The sequence below is a fragment of the Gossypium hirsutum genome, chromosome D08 (assembly GCF_007990345.1).
Source record: "Gossypium hirsutum isolate 1008001.06 chromosome D08, Gossypium_hirsutum_v2.1, whole genome shotgun sequence".
NCBI classification, from domain to species: Eukaryota; Viridiplantae; Streptophyta; class Magnoliopsida; order Malvales; family Malvaceae; genus Gossypium; species Gossypium hirsutum.
In genome coordinates, this window is record NC_053444.1 from 22,948,633 (window position 1) to 22,964,030 (window position 15,398).

General features: G+C 31.3%; 1 non-coding gene across 1 annotated transcript; it reads left to right on the forward strand.

Moving 5' to 3' along the window:
* Window positions 1-14,169: 14,169 nt before the first annotated feature.
* TRNAI-AAU (transfer RNA isoleucine (anticodon AAU)) lies at window positions 14,170-14,243 on the forward strand. Its single transcript has one exon. It is a non-coding gene; the product is annotated as a tRNA-Ile (tRNA).
* Window positions 14,244-15,398: the final 1,155 nt, after the last annotated feature.

The following is a 15,398-nucleotide window of genomic DNA, read 5'->3' on the forward strand; positions in this document are numbered from 1 at the left end:
AAAGTAAACATGGTCACGAGTCATTTGTCTTTGTGATGGATGACTTGATTACTACTTGATAGTAATTGACTTTTCATGAAGGAAGATGCAATGGTTACCATAAGATAAAATAGGATCATATTGGGAAAATGGATATTATCCCAAAGAGATTAATAATATCCTATGAGGGTAACACACTTATGACAAAATCATTGGATGAGAACTATTCGAGTTGCTTTCGTAATGGTATGCCGTTGGGGAGAGCTCAGTCATGATACTATAGTGGAATAACTTTGTGAGTAAATGAGTTTATAATTAATAGGCGAAAGCTGGAACTTAATTATAAATCATTTGAGCCTCAATTGCATATGTCTAAATGGTCCCTCCGTTAGCTCGTTGAAACAAAAAATGAATTGCATGATGAATTAAATGTACAAAAATGAATATAAATGGTGAAATGGAGAAATAGGAAACATTCAGGAAATGATTATGGTATTCTCCAAAATAAAAATGAAAATGGAGAAAAAGGAATCATTTGAAAATAAATGTGGTTTTCTCAAAATGGAAATGAAAATGAGAAATGAATTCATTTAGAAATGAACAAGGAATTTTAAAAAATGATCGAAGATTAATTTTATGTTTTTGAGTTATTTAAAGTCCAGAAATGAGAATAAACCATACAGTCATAGTAAACAAGTTGAATGGTTAAATATTAAATATATTTTCTCAGAAATTTTATTAGGGGCTTAAAATTGAGATGAGAAAATTATTTCATATGAATATTGAAGTTCATTTTGGGAAATAGAAAAATAGAATCGGGTTGGATCAGATCACAAAGTACTTCGTCAAAAATTCTGAGAAGTACTCTTAATTGAACCCGATGTGAGAGAGACCTAAAATCTCCTTATGGAATATAAAGGGGCAGCAACCCTAGTAGGAATACTAGGAGTGTGCCACCCAGTCTATTTCAAATAAACTTCTCTAATTCAACAAAATTTCTACCTTTTCTCCTTATAAATAGATTACACCATTAAGGCTATTAACAGAACTTTAAGATATTGCTATTCTGCTTGAAAATAGAGAGACTTTTATTCTCTTATAATTAAATATATTTTTGGAATAATGATTCTGCTAGTTTCTATTTGAGACCAAATTTTTTTCATTTTCACCCTAAAAGAAAAAAAAGTTATTTCTAGTTTTTGTGTTTGATTCGATTTGATCGGGGCCACACTTGAGGAAATTCGTGGTATGAGAATAGTGGAAAAGATACCTTTTATTGCATTGAAATGACATTGGTTTCAAAATTTCTAAGCGACGTCATGACATGGTGATTCTCCTCGTCGAGACGATACCCCTGTTCATCATGATGTTGCAACGTCGTGCTCTGTGGCGTCATGACATCACTGTCTGTTTTTTTTCTGGCTCCACCTTACTCAAAACACTTGGTTTCTTGTGTTGTTTTTACCTGATAACCCCCTTTTTGATAGAATCAATAGTGATGTTTCATCAAATGTAACATTTCTGCTGATAATGATCTTGTTGTAGGACACCATAACTTATACTCTTTTATCCTGACAGAAAAACCCATAAAAATACACTTCATCGCCCTTGGTTCAAGCTTTCCTTGACTAACTTGAGCATAAACAGGACAACCGAAAACTCTAAGGTTAGAGTAGTTAGGAAGATTACCCGACAAAATCTCTTTAGGATTCTTTCCCTCCAATGCTTGATGTGGAGATCGGTTCACCAAATGGCTTTCTAGATTTACTACTTTAGCCTAAAACTCTATTTCTAAACCTACGTTGGAAAGCATGCATCGGGCTTTCTCAAGTAATTTTCTATTCATCCGTTCAACAAAACCATTCTGTTATGAGGTACCAACAACTGTGCGGTGTCTTTTGATTTCTTCTCGTTTGTAGAAATCATTAAATTCTGTTTAATGAAACTTGAGGCCATTATCTATTCGTAACTCCTTTTGCGGACTTTCCAGTCTATTTCTCTAGTAAGCTTTTCAACTGCTTGAAGATCCCGAAGACTTCACTCTTGTGCTTTAAGAAATAAACCCAAACTTTCCTAGAGTGGTCATTAATAAAAGTTAGAAGATATCTGCTACATCATTTGGAGACTACTGGTGCCGGACCCTATAAATCAGAATGAATATAGTCAAGGGTCCCTTTTGTCTTGTGCACTACACTATTGAATTGAAGCTGGCTCGACTCTACTTCCCATAAATGCAATACTCGTAGAAATCTAACTTTCCAGCTTTGTGCCTTTAAGAATACTCTTTTGCTTAAAACGATCATACTTTTTTCGCTCATGACTAAGCCACATATGCCACAACTGAGTTGATTTAAAATCCATAAAGAGGAGATTTTGTCGCGTCATTGTGACGTCAGAAGAGTCCTTATCGTGACGTGGCAATGATTTCATCCTTGTTTCGATAATTGCTATCGAACTGGTTACTGTTAAACCTTGCAGAATGTATAGGCTGCTGACTTTCTATCTTCTCAACAAAATAAGAGCTCTACGAGATACATTTAAGTCGTTTGATTGAGTGACGATCTTGCAACCATTTGAATATGAAATAACCAAAAAGACGTGATTCTTCTTCAAATCAGGCACATGCCTAACATCTAATAATGTTTTTACTATCCTATCATGCATCCTAATCTGAGTGGTACCAATGCCAGTAATTTTTCAAGGCGAGTTATTTCCAATAAGCACAACTCCACCTTCAACAGAACTATATGTGGAGAACTAGTTTTTTTTGGGGACACATATGGTACAAACACCCTAAATCTAATATCCACTCGGATGTGAACTTAGACCTTTTGTTCATTGACACCAATAATAAGTCATCACCTCTATCCCCGACTACAATAGTATCAGCTACATTAATTTTCTGCTTCCTTTTCTAGTCGTTTTTAGAGACCCTTTTACTTTTATTCTGAAGTTAATAACATTCTGATTTGATGTGACCTTCTTTTTACAATAACCATATTCATTTTCATGGTTTCTTGATTTTAATCTCGCCATTGATCTTCTTTGACTCAAATCCTTAGATTGTTGCTTTCCTCTAATGACTAAAATTGAGGCTTGCCCATCTGACTTATTCTTCAAACCTAACTCATTGTCGAGTTTATCCTTACTCGAAAGGTTTCCCTGAAAGTTTTGTATGAAGAGGGAAAAGAACAATGCAATAACATAGCCCAATATTCATTATCTATGTTGGCCTCAACATTCTTCAAATCATTTAGGAGAGTTACAAATTCACTGATGTGAGCCTAATAGACTCACCTTCTACCATACGGAACAGATATAATCGTTGTTTTAATACCAAATGATTTCTGAGGGAATTTGTGTTAGAGTATTCCCAAAGATCAATCATGAGATTATTGTAATCAGATACTCATTTTTACCTTATTTGTTAATAATATAAGACATTGCCATTGTTATTTCAGTTTTTCTTTATGTGTGTAAGTAAACTGATTAATAATAATGTCCTAAGAATAATATGATTATTCTTAAAAGATCCTTAGTCAAGTATTATTGTGGGCTTGAACAATAATAATGTATTGAGACTAATGTGTAGTTGATTGATGATAAAGTGTTGTCATTGGCATAGGGATGTCAAAATCAATACTTTTGTTTGTGTTAGAGAACAACATATTGGATTGACCCGCTATGAGTATGTTTCTTGGATTATTATGTAATAGTCACAACATTACTCATAGTGATAACTATGTATACGATCCTTAGACTTGAGATCATCATTATCCCAACATCGTGAGTCGTATATTTTGATACAGTAAAACGTCTACCGTAATAGGTTGTACTATAAAGACTAATGTTGGTTATGCCACAATCTATGTAGTGGGATATGATTGATCAATATAAGATTTGTCCATCCTACATAATGGAAGCAATATCTTAGCCCACTTGACAGAGTGAGACTAGAAATGTATGGTAATGCTCAAATAAGTTGATATGAGATATCGCACTTATTTGTTTATCGTAGTCTACTCAGAGTATCAGGAAATATGAGATTGGACTATACAGGTGTGACTATTCCATGACTTGTGTCCAATCTAGATATAAATGATAAAATGATATAATACATGAAAATTTATCACAGAAAGATTATGTCAAATCATGACCTCTTGTAACTTGGTTAGCAATGATGCATTGCTAGATGCCATTCAATGCTTGTAACATTAGAAATATTCTAGTATTTCTACTAAAGTTACAAGAGCCTATAGGGTCACACCCTATGGTTGAAGCAAACAGAATCTAAACATAATTGGTATTGTGTTTAGCAATCACATGAATTGAATTGATTATTAAATTAATTTAAATTGTCAGTTAAATATTAAACATATTATATGTACAAACTTGTTGTACATAAATATTGAAAACAACTTTTTCAAAATTTACTAAATGTTGTGTAAACAACATTTTGTTAATATTTTTTAAACTTAGAAATACCTGCTCCCTCCTTGGCTCTGATACCAGTAAGTCCTGAGGATCTGAGGATCGGATTGGTAATGATAAAAAACTTATGTCTGAAAACTTAATTTGAAATTTTGGAAAACTTATTGAAAATTTGGAAAACTTAGTATTAAATTTTGAAGAAACTTTTGGAAAATTTGGAGAAACAACTCAAATGGGGATATCGAGTTCTGTCTTTCATTCTCAAACTGATAGCCTTTTATAGAGGGCTATTCTCTCTTTACATTATCTGAATCGGGAAATCATTACATTTGAAACTTTGATTAAAACTTTTCAGAGAATATATTCTCTGATTACAAAAATACAAATTACAGAACTATTCACTTGTCTTTTCTTGCAGGGAATATTTCTTGTTCACACATTATTTCTTGCAGGGAATATTTCCTGTTCACGCATCAATTCTTGCAGGGAATCTTTCCTGTTCGCACATCATTTCTTGCAGGGAATATCTCCTATTCACACATCATTCTTGCAGGGAATCTCTCCTGTTCACACATAATTCTTGCAGGGAATCTCTCCTGTTCACACATCATTTCTTGTATCATTTCTTCTTGGACCTGGTGATGGTTACCAAAGTGGTATCATCTGCAAGATCCACCTTCTTGATTGAGGATGCTGAAGATTCATCTTCAGATTTGGAGTCCAATGAGCTGAGCATTTCAGCCATGAGTTTTTTGTATTCTTTTTTGGTCTTGGCTTGAGCTAACATTGCACTAGCTGTCAACTTTGCTTGAAGAAATTTTGCTGTGGTTTGATCTGGGGCTGCGGACTTACATAATCTTGGATTCTTGTTGAAAAAATTATCCAAATATTTTGAATCATATTTTTCATCATTAAATTTGTCCCATCATTTAGTCCTGGAGTTGCGAACTAATAATGGAATTCCAGTATGTTGGTCTTGCTCATAAGAATAATTCCATGAGACAATCCAAGAAATGCATAGTTTTGAGAAAAAATAGATTGTCCTGTAAATGTGTTTTTGATCTGGTTCAGGATGAAATTTGTCAAAGAATTTGGGCCATAAGCTTTGAATTTTTTCTGGTAGTATCTCAAAGGATGATGGTCCATACAAATTCCACCATTCTTGGAACTAGTTTGGGAATTTGAATTGGGTGCCATATTTGAAATATATGAGCCAAGAATGGCTCATGTGTTGGTTGTTCATTAAGAAAGAATTGTACGATGCCATTTGGTAATCCCAATATGTAAAATATGGGTAATGGTCTATTTTGGTGGTAAATTTGGCTGGGAATTTCTTTGGAGAATTTGGGTTTTCACTCCAATCTCTTGGTCGAAGAATTTTTAATATTTGGGCTATTGAATGGGTAATAAAATTTGGATCTTTTGGATCTGTGTAATGTTTGAATAATACTGATCCAGTTTTGATAATACTATTGGGGTTTTTGAGAATCCAATGTTTTGAAATGCCATCCATTGAAAAGTTCTTTTGCAAGTATTTGTGGAGGTTTTTCTGAAAATTCTTCCTCCATAACAAGAATTTTTTCAAAATATTTGTTTGGAAAATATTGTGAAGATTTTTGTGGAGTAGTCTGTGAAGACACTGCTATCTCTTTTGAAAAAACATCTTGGAGAGAAGTCTCTTTTAAAACATTTTTAAGAGATTTTGGTTGGTGTAAAACAATCTCTTTATTTTTTGAAACCTTTGCTGCTTCAGCAGTAATTTGTTTGAGAGGAGTTTCCTCTTTCATTTGTGAAAAGGCCAATGCTACTTCCGAAGATTGAGATAAAGACTCAATCCATTTTTTGATTTGAGAACCAATCTCATTTGGATCTTGTGCATCTTGAATTATTGTATTTTTTGAGGATTTTGACGATGATGATGAATTCTCATCTTCTTTATGGCAAATTTCATGCCATGACTTAATTGGTTTTGAGGTGATTTGGGTTTTGGATGATTCTTCTATTTTCCCTTTTCCTTTGTCTCGAATTTTGGGGGTATTTTTGAAGAAACTCTCTGGTGAGAAAATCAGGCAAAGAATTAGTTTCTCATTTGATGTATTCAATATCAAATTCAAATATGCTCAAGATTGCTTGCCATCTTGCAAAAATCTATTTTGAGGCAATGTTTTGAACATCTTTTTGTAAAACTTCTTTTGCTGATTTGCAATTGATTCGTAAAAGAAAATTTTGATTTAATAAATCACTTTGGAATTTTGTAATGCACAAAACAATTGATAAAATTTCTTTTTTAATGGTACTATAATTTTGCTGAGTAGGATTCCAGTGTCTGGAAGTAAACTGGACTATTTGCTCTTTTCCTCCTTTAACTTGTTTTAGGATCCCACCATATCCTATTTCAAAAGCATCTGTCTCAACTATCTTGGGGGCATTTGGATCAGCTAAATATAAATAAGAAAGCTTAGTGATTTGTTTTTTGATTTGGGTAATAATATTGGTATGGTTATTTTTCCAAGGTTGTGGATTCTTTTTGAGCCTATCATGTAACGGTTTACATAATTTGCTATGACCTGGATAAAAGTCTATGACATAATTGAGGTTTGGTCTGGGAATTTGCTAGCAAACTCTATATATCGTTCTATTGCGGTAATGGTTCCTTGGATAATATAATGACCTAAAAACCTTACTTTGGTTTGGAACAAACTTAATAGAAACTACTAAACCATTATTTCTTATGACTTTTATAAAGATCGATATATGTTTGAAGTGTTTTTCTAAATTTTCTGAAAATACTAATACATCATCGATGTATACTATTGTGAATTGAGAATATTGGTAAAAAATATCATTCATTATTCTTTGAAACTCAGATGGAGCATTTTTTAACCCAAAAGGCATTACATTCCATTCATATTGTCCAAATGGTACGGTAAATGCTGTTTTATATCTTTCTTCTTCTTTTATTTGGATTTGCCAAAATCCAGATTTCATGTCAAATTTTGAGAAAATATTTGCATTAAAAAGTTTTTGTAACAAATCTTTCTTATTTGGTATTGGGTATCTAATCCATTTTAAGGCTTGATTAAAAGGTTTGTAATTAATTACTAATCTTGGTGTTCCTCTTTCAAGTTCTGCATTTTTTACTACATAGAATGCTGAACAACTCCAAGGGGAACTGCTCTTCCTAATTAAATTTTTATTAAGAAGGTATTGTATTTCTTTTCTACAAAATTCTTCCATTTCTTTGATCATTTGTATGAGTCTTGCTTTTGTGGGTATTTGTCTTTCATCAAAATCATTTTCATATGGTAATGTTACTTCATGTTTTTTTCTATTCCAAAAGACATTAGGAATGTCAGAACAAATTGTTGATTCTATTTCTTTTTTGATTTGATCTATTCTTTTTTTGTATTTCTCTTTTTCTTAATTATTCAGTTAATTTTTTAAAACATATTTCTTCTTTTAGAAAAGAGATTTGCTTCTGTTTATAATTAATTAAATTATTAATTTTTCCATTATGAATGGATAAAGATTTTAACAAGTTGAGATTTCTTATTTTCGGTTTTTCTACAAAAGGAAATTCTACCTTAGTGTTTAAAACTTTGGTGGAGATAGAATTATTTGTTACTTTATAAGGTTTGAGTAAGGATATGGATGGGGTTCCTAATATGACATATTAGGTTATATTTTTTACCATTAAAAAACATGTTTGATATTTTATACATTTGTTGGATATTTCTGCATTAGGAATTTTGTAAGTAGTTTTTAGTTTTTTACCATTTGCAACTTTAAGAGATTCTGATGTTTTATTATAATATTTTGTTGGAATTATTCCTTCTCTAATGCAGTTTTGGTCCGCTCCTGTATCAAAAAAGGCTATTGTTTCTAATTAAAATTCATTATTTATAACAATATTTATTTTTATTAAATATCTTTGAATAGATACTTCAGTTAGAATCATCATATATTCTTCCGTATTTTCTTCAGGTTCAGGTTCAGTTTCTGACAAAATTCTTTTTGAGGTTTCGTGTTTTAAGGTCCCTATTTGTTCGTTCATTTCTTGTTGTTCTGTTTTAAGCTGAGAAAGTTGCAATTTAATCTGTTTTATTTCCAACTGTAATTCAGAATTTGTAATTTTCCTTGGTTTTTATTTTTTCATATTTATTAAATATTATGTCTTGTATATTATACATTTGTGATTGACTAGAAATGATTTCTTTTTCTGGTTTATCTTTTAATGAGGATTTTAATTTCAAAAGGTATTCTCTTTTAAGCTCTAGGTCTTGAATTTTATCAATAACTTCAATCATAAATTCTTAATCTTTGGTTAACATATTAATTGAAGGTTCATTTTCATCATTAGAAGACTGAGATGTTGTATGTAATTAATCTATTTGTAATTCATCTGTTTCAGTAAATGTATCATTTTCAGAAGAAGTTGTTTCTAATAGGATTTCATTTAATTTTTGTTCTATCTCTTCATCTAGATTTAAATTATTGATTTTTCTTTTGATTTTACAATATTTTGAAATATGTCCTGGTTTTCCACACCTATAACATTTTATTGTTTTATCAATTTTGTTTTTTTTTGTTTCTTTCCTTTTCTGTATTTTCTATATTTGGGTTTTTTTATAATATTCTGAAATATTCTTTTTCCTATTTTTTGGCTTTACAGGGTAACATGGTTTTGAAGCAGTAGGTTCATTTCTAATGTCAAATTGGTGGCAGAATGATCCTAATTCCTTTCTACATTGATATCTTTCTTTCTTAAGTTGTTTTTGTAATTTTAGATCTTGACAAATTTTTAATCCTTCTTTTTGGGTGAAACTAATTAGTTCACCATATGTAAGCTTTTCATATGGAATAATACCTTTGTAATTTTCTCTTATTTGATTCCTAACTTTTTTCTCCTAATAAAGTGGGAAGTCCTGCTAGAAATTTTTCTTTCCCAAATGGTTGTTGGTTATCAGATCTTTGCATAACTCTAGTCACAAAAAAATCTTTATACCATTTAAAATCAGTTAATTTTTTGCATTTTAAATTTGATAATATTTCTGAATTTCAATCTTTAAGATAAGAAGGATCTCCAATAAAGTGTTTAGAGATTGAGAAAATTAAAGTTACTATTGCATCTTGGATTTCTCTTCCTTGTTCGTCCAAAATAATTCTATCTTGGTTATCTTTTTTTATTGCTTTTAAAATTTCTTCCTGTTGGGTTTTAGTAAGTGCATGATCCCACCATCCTTTTAATTGACTAGTAAATCCAACAACTAATAGATTAGCTATAGCATGATCACTGATTAATCCATTTTGATTTTCGGTTTTATAAACATTTGAAACCATTGTCATTTGTTGTAATAAACTAAGAATATTGTATTCAGACATTCCATCTATGTTCTATTCATAGATTGTATTAGCATTGTATTTATTTTGAAAAATAAGTTTTTCTTCTATGTTAAGATCGGGTGCAGTGATTTTTGGATAATATAATCTTTTTGGTTCTTTCCAGGCCATCTTGTTAATTTGTTGTTCATCTGACTGATCCAAGTCAAAGTGGAAGGATTGGTGTAATGTATTTACTGAATATTGGGCTTGTATTGGGGTATCAGGGGCAATTAATTCAAACCTATAGCTTTCCAAAGCATTAAGTCTGTTTTGGATTTTTGTTAGGAAATCATTTTGGGATTTTTGGAAAGTTTTTGGAATCTCATAAGGTGTGAATATTGGTTCTTTGGAAGAACTTTTTTCTGTTATCTCTTTTACTAGTTCTTTCCTGATCGGTTGACTCTCTACCAGATTCTCAATATAATCTAATTGTTTTCCCTATTGTATGAAGATTAGTATTTGTATAATTGTTTTGTTCTACTATCATTTTAATATCTTTTGATGAGATTTGTTCTCTTGCATCTAGAGCTCTCATTCTTAAAGGATTTGCTTTTATTCTAGTATTCTTGTGAAGATATTGAACCTCCATTAAAGGGGGATGTCGAGATTCAACTTCTCTTTTATTAGTCTGCCATCTAGTATTATGTCTTATTGTATTAACAGATTCTAAATAATATTCTTCAAACCATTCAAAGAATTATATATGGACTTTATGGATATTCATAAATCTATAATATTCTTGAAGAATGCTTTCTTTTTTATCATTATAATTTTTGAAGTAATCTTCTCTTTTTTGTTTATTTTTGTTGGAATAGAAGTGTTTTCTACACCATTCTTTATTTATCTCAAACATTTTTTCTAAAACAAATATTTTTGAATTTTCTCCTCTTTCATTATTGGTCATTTATGAATATGTTGGTGACATATTAGGTGAATTTTGGGGACTCTCTTCCTGTCTAGCATAGATAGGTTGAGCTATATTTGAGGAATTTTCTATTCCTTGTAAATTGGTCCTAAATGTTGTTGGGATAGAAGAGACAGAGGCTCTGGCCATCCTAAAATCTATTGTTTGTGTTTCTGGATTTGACTCTTCTTCTATATTTAACCTCCTAAAAGTTGTGATGGTACTTCCTATTTCAAAGGAATATCTTGGAGGCATTCTTTGTGGCCTATTGAATTTTAATTCAACTGTGCTATCTTGGTGTTGAGAAATTTCACTTAATGAAGTGTTTCTTATGGGGGTTGGTGCCACAGAAGTTTCCACTTATCAGGAAGGCTTATCTCATGCCATTGTATTGTTATTGGGATTGTGGTATGAGATCTTGTGGTATCTGTCTCTATAAGAGGGTTTCTCCTTTTGGGCTTTGGAGTAAAGCCTTAGTATTAACAACAGAATACATAGCTTTGAAATGGAGTCTATAAACTAATGTTAATACTTCCGTACTAGGAAGTATTTTGTAGTTATGGGTATGTATTTGGAGGGTCAAAGATTGTAAAATATTTTTATCAGTCAAAGAAATCATAAAATTTGGATAACAATTGAAATGTATTGGGCCTGTACATAGGCTTGTTTCTATAGTTCCTAATAATGAGTCATTAAACATGATGTGTCTTTGGTCTCTTAAGACTACTAATATTGAGATATTTTTAGTGGCTTCAACACTAAGAGGTTTGACTCTAACCTGGACTAATCCAAAATGGATATATTTGTATATTTGTTCTTTGAGTTTATTAATGACGACTTTATCTAATAATTGGATTGTTTCATATTCTTTTTGAATAGGTAAACTCCTTTATTTTGTTTTTATAACATAACTGCAAAAAGCATTTAAATTTTCAAAAGTTATTTTTTGTAAACTTGGTTACTTGGAACTCTTGGAAGAGTCCAATTATCAAATTTTTGGGGAATATTTTCATAATGTTCTTGTTTATTAACAGTGTTGTTTGATGTTTGGTCAGATTCTTGGGATTGGTTAGAAACAAAGCTTGAAGAAGAATTGGGTTTTCTAAAGAAATGAAACATTCTTTGTTTTCTTATTTCTTACAGAGGATTCTACTATCTAGATCTCCGAATTAATTAAGTTGCTTATAGGGATACTATGATCCTAACATGCCTAACCCATGGCTAAATGGACATTGTATCAATTCTCGGCAAAATAATAATACATCAATGGAGATAGTTAAACCAGAACTCGGAAATATAGAAAATAAATTGAATTTTTTCTTAAACTTAAAAATACCTGCTCCTCTTTGGCTCTGATACCAGTAAGCCCCGAGGATCTGAGGATCTAAGTTTAAGAAATATTAACTAAATATTAAGTTTTCCAACACAAATTCATATATTAATTTTAACTGAATATAGATTACCAAAATTATTAAAAAAATAGTTATAATAATTTCGGTCAAAGGTAAAAATTATGGAAGATAATATTCTTTTGGAAAGAATATAATGTATTAATGCTTTCCATAGTTTTATTTAAAAATAAAAGGGAATTTTTTCGTTTTTTATTAGGTTAGATTAATAAAAGGAATAGAATCCCTTAGAGTGTGTTGGTTACTAAGAAAAAAATAAAGAGGGTATAACAGCTGTTTTGAACATTTTCTCTAAAAAGTTCAAGAGAGTTTTTGTAGTTCGATTTGATTGGGTGCATTACGTAGAGGTCGAGACAATTTTGTTGCGGCTTGGGATCAACATTGCAATGGGATCAGACTAAAATAGTATCAACATCGTAAGGGGATTAGATTGAAAAGGTATATCTTTGACCCTATTTCAACCCGATTCATTCCTCGTACATGGATCCATGGTTGATGATAGTTGGAATATCTTTTTCCACTGCAGCACGAAACGTACTGGCGTTCCAACACTTTGTTATATACAAGGCTTCCAATTTCCTCCATAAGGCTACTTTCGTTTTCTCCTTAAGTACCTCATAAAATACATTGTTAATGAGCCACAGTTGAATTGTTGACAGTGCCTTCTCATCAAGTTCTTCCCATTTTATCTGATTCACATCCATGGGCCTTTGCCCTATAACGACCTTCTTTAGACCATTCTGAACTAGAATTGTTATCACCCGAATTTTCCATAAATTGGAATTTATAGTCCCATCAAACTTATCGAGATCGTACCTCGTTACCATCTTTGAACGGGTTGAATGTAGAAACTGAATCAAGCTCTGATACCATTTTGTTAGGGTAAACTCGAGTTTTGCGATGAACAAGATTAAAAAATGAGAAAATTGGACACAAATATATACATGGAAAAACTCCTCTGAAGAGGATAAAAAACCATGGGTAAAGAAAACTTCACTAAATAGAAAAAATCAAAAGAGGAGTACAATATGGAGAACCAAACAAACTCGAACCCAAAATAATATAAATTTCTCCTGAAATTCTCACAAACTCTCTCTGAATTATGTTGTTGAATCAAACTCCCTAGGATTGCTAAAAGCCCTATTCATAGGCTAAAATTTGTAGCTAATCTACTTAGAATATCCTAGAGTTATAAGAGTTCAATAGGGAAAAGATAATAAAGTTTATCTAGGAGAAGAAACCCGGTTTAGTGGGGAACACGTCGCTTCTTCGTGATGTGGCATACTTCCTCATTAGGACATCCTTCATCGCGTCGTTAGGACATGACGAATCTTCTCATCATGACATCGATGTTTTGTCATCGGGACATTGGCTCTTCCTCGTCTTGACGTCAATCTTGTTTCGTCCGAAATGCAAGGCATACTTCACAATATACACATGCATATGGGTACTATCCATAGGCTCTTTCTTTTATCATCATTTTTTTATACATATATACATGCACACGAGAGAAAGGTGTTATAGCCTTGCTGGAACCACTCATGGTTCCCCTTACTTTACATTTTTTATAATAGATGAACGCACAAGAGGGGAGGTGCTACACCCGTTAGGTTCAATCCTCCATCTCTATATATATACATTTTAATACAATACATAATATATACATGCAGCTCGGGGGTGTTCATTGAATATATAATTTTAAATTTAGTTTAGTATATAAATATTTCAAATTTAGAATTATGAATCCCTAACACAACCTATAAATATATATCTATAAAAAGTTCAACTAACACAACCTAGTTAAACCACTTGATGAATCCTTTTACTATAGGCTTATGAGCATATTAGTCCTTAAAATTATATTTTTACATGTATTTGATTATCACAAAATAAATAATAAATAAAATTAAAAATTTGTGAAAGGATACTGGTCTAAGTATAATTTCGCTTAATTGCGCATAAGATTTCTTTTAGGTTTTTAAAATTTTCAAATTTAAAATTATGGGTGAACATAAAGCAAGACTGCTTAGAGAGCTAGTAAAAAAAAAAGAGCTTAAGAACTGTGGCCTATTAGCTCAGTTGGTTAGAGCGTCGTGCTAATAACGCGAAGGTCGCAGGTTCGAAACCTGCATGGGCCATTGCTTTTGTATTATTATTTTTGTATGTTTAACACGTTATCGCTTGGGCTTGTGAGTTTTGCAGCTCTTCTTAATTGCGACATGAGTTTTTGGGTTTGTATAAACACAATTTTATTTTGTTCTGCTAAAATATAAGTCTCAATTATTTCATTTTTCTTTTCAAAATAATTTCTTATACGATATAATAATGCATACACGAGAGGTAAAAAAAAACATACCCATGCAGGGTGCATTCACCTTCCGTAAGAGTTCCTTTTGATTCACCATTATTCTTTTCTGTTATTTTATAAGTATTAGTATCAACGTACATTTACAATAAAATAGAATTAAAGTGCAAGAGTAGATAACTGTAGGGAAGGAAAGTTTTAACCATACAGCTAGAAATATTTGACAACCATTCTATAATTTGTCATATTTAATAGCATGTCCGGCAAGGGATTTAAGGTTATCATTCTAACTTCTCTTACAGCTATCAGACACGATGGAACCATAAAAGTTCTAATGATTAGCTTCAAATTTTAAACTCACACATTTCAAAATTCACCATCTTTTACTTCTATTGTTTCCTATCACCCAAACAGCAGTTAAAGGCTGACACAAAAGCCCTTCAAATTATTGCAACAAATCGGACCATCGTTCAAAATTCAAACGTGAACCACTGTCAGGTTCATCATATCTATTGAAAGAAAAACCCTAACTTGCCCTACCTCTAATCCGCAGTTATGAATAAATTCCTTCTACACATGATTTACGTATTAAGCATTGAAAACTGAATATTTGCATTTAAAGAAACAAAAACAAAATTCAGAATATCTATTTCATATTTAAAATAAAAACTTGTGAAATATATACAACGCATTAATGATATTATATAACTTAATTAAAGTTAAATTGTGGGTATAAACTCTTCTCTTTATGTTGACTTTTTTTTATGAATTATATGTAATTTTGTTATCAATATGATTTATAATTATTTTTTATCTTATGATGAAAATGTTTTTGAGGAAAAAATATTAAAAATTCTAAATGTCATCACAGAAGTGTCGGTAATTCTTTAACGACATTATTTTTTTGACGCTTCACAAAAGTGTTGGTAATTCTTTGGTTTATTTTACCTTTCCCAACAGAAATATATTTGCCTATAATGATCCTTCT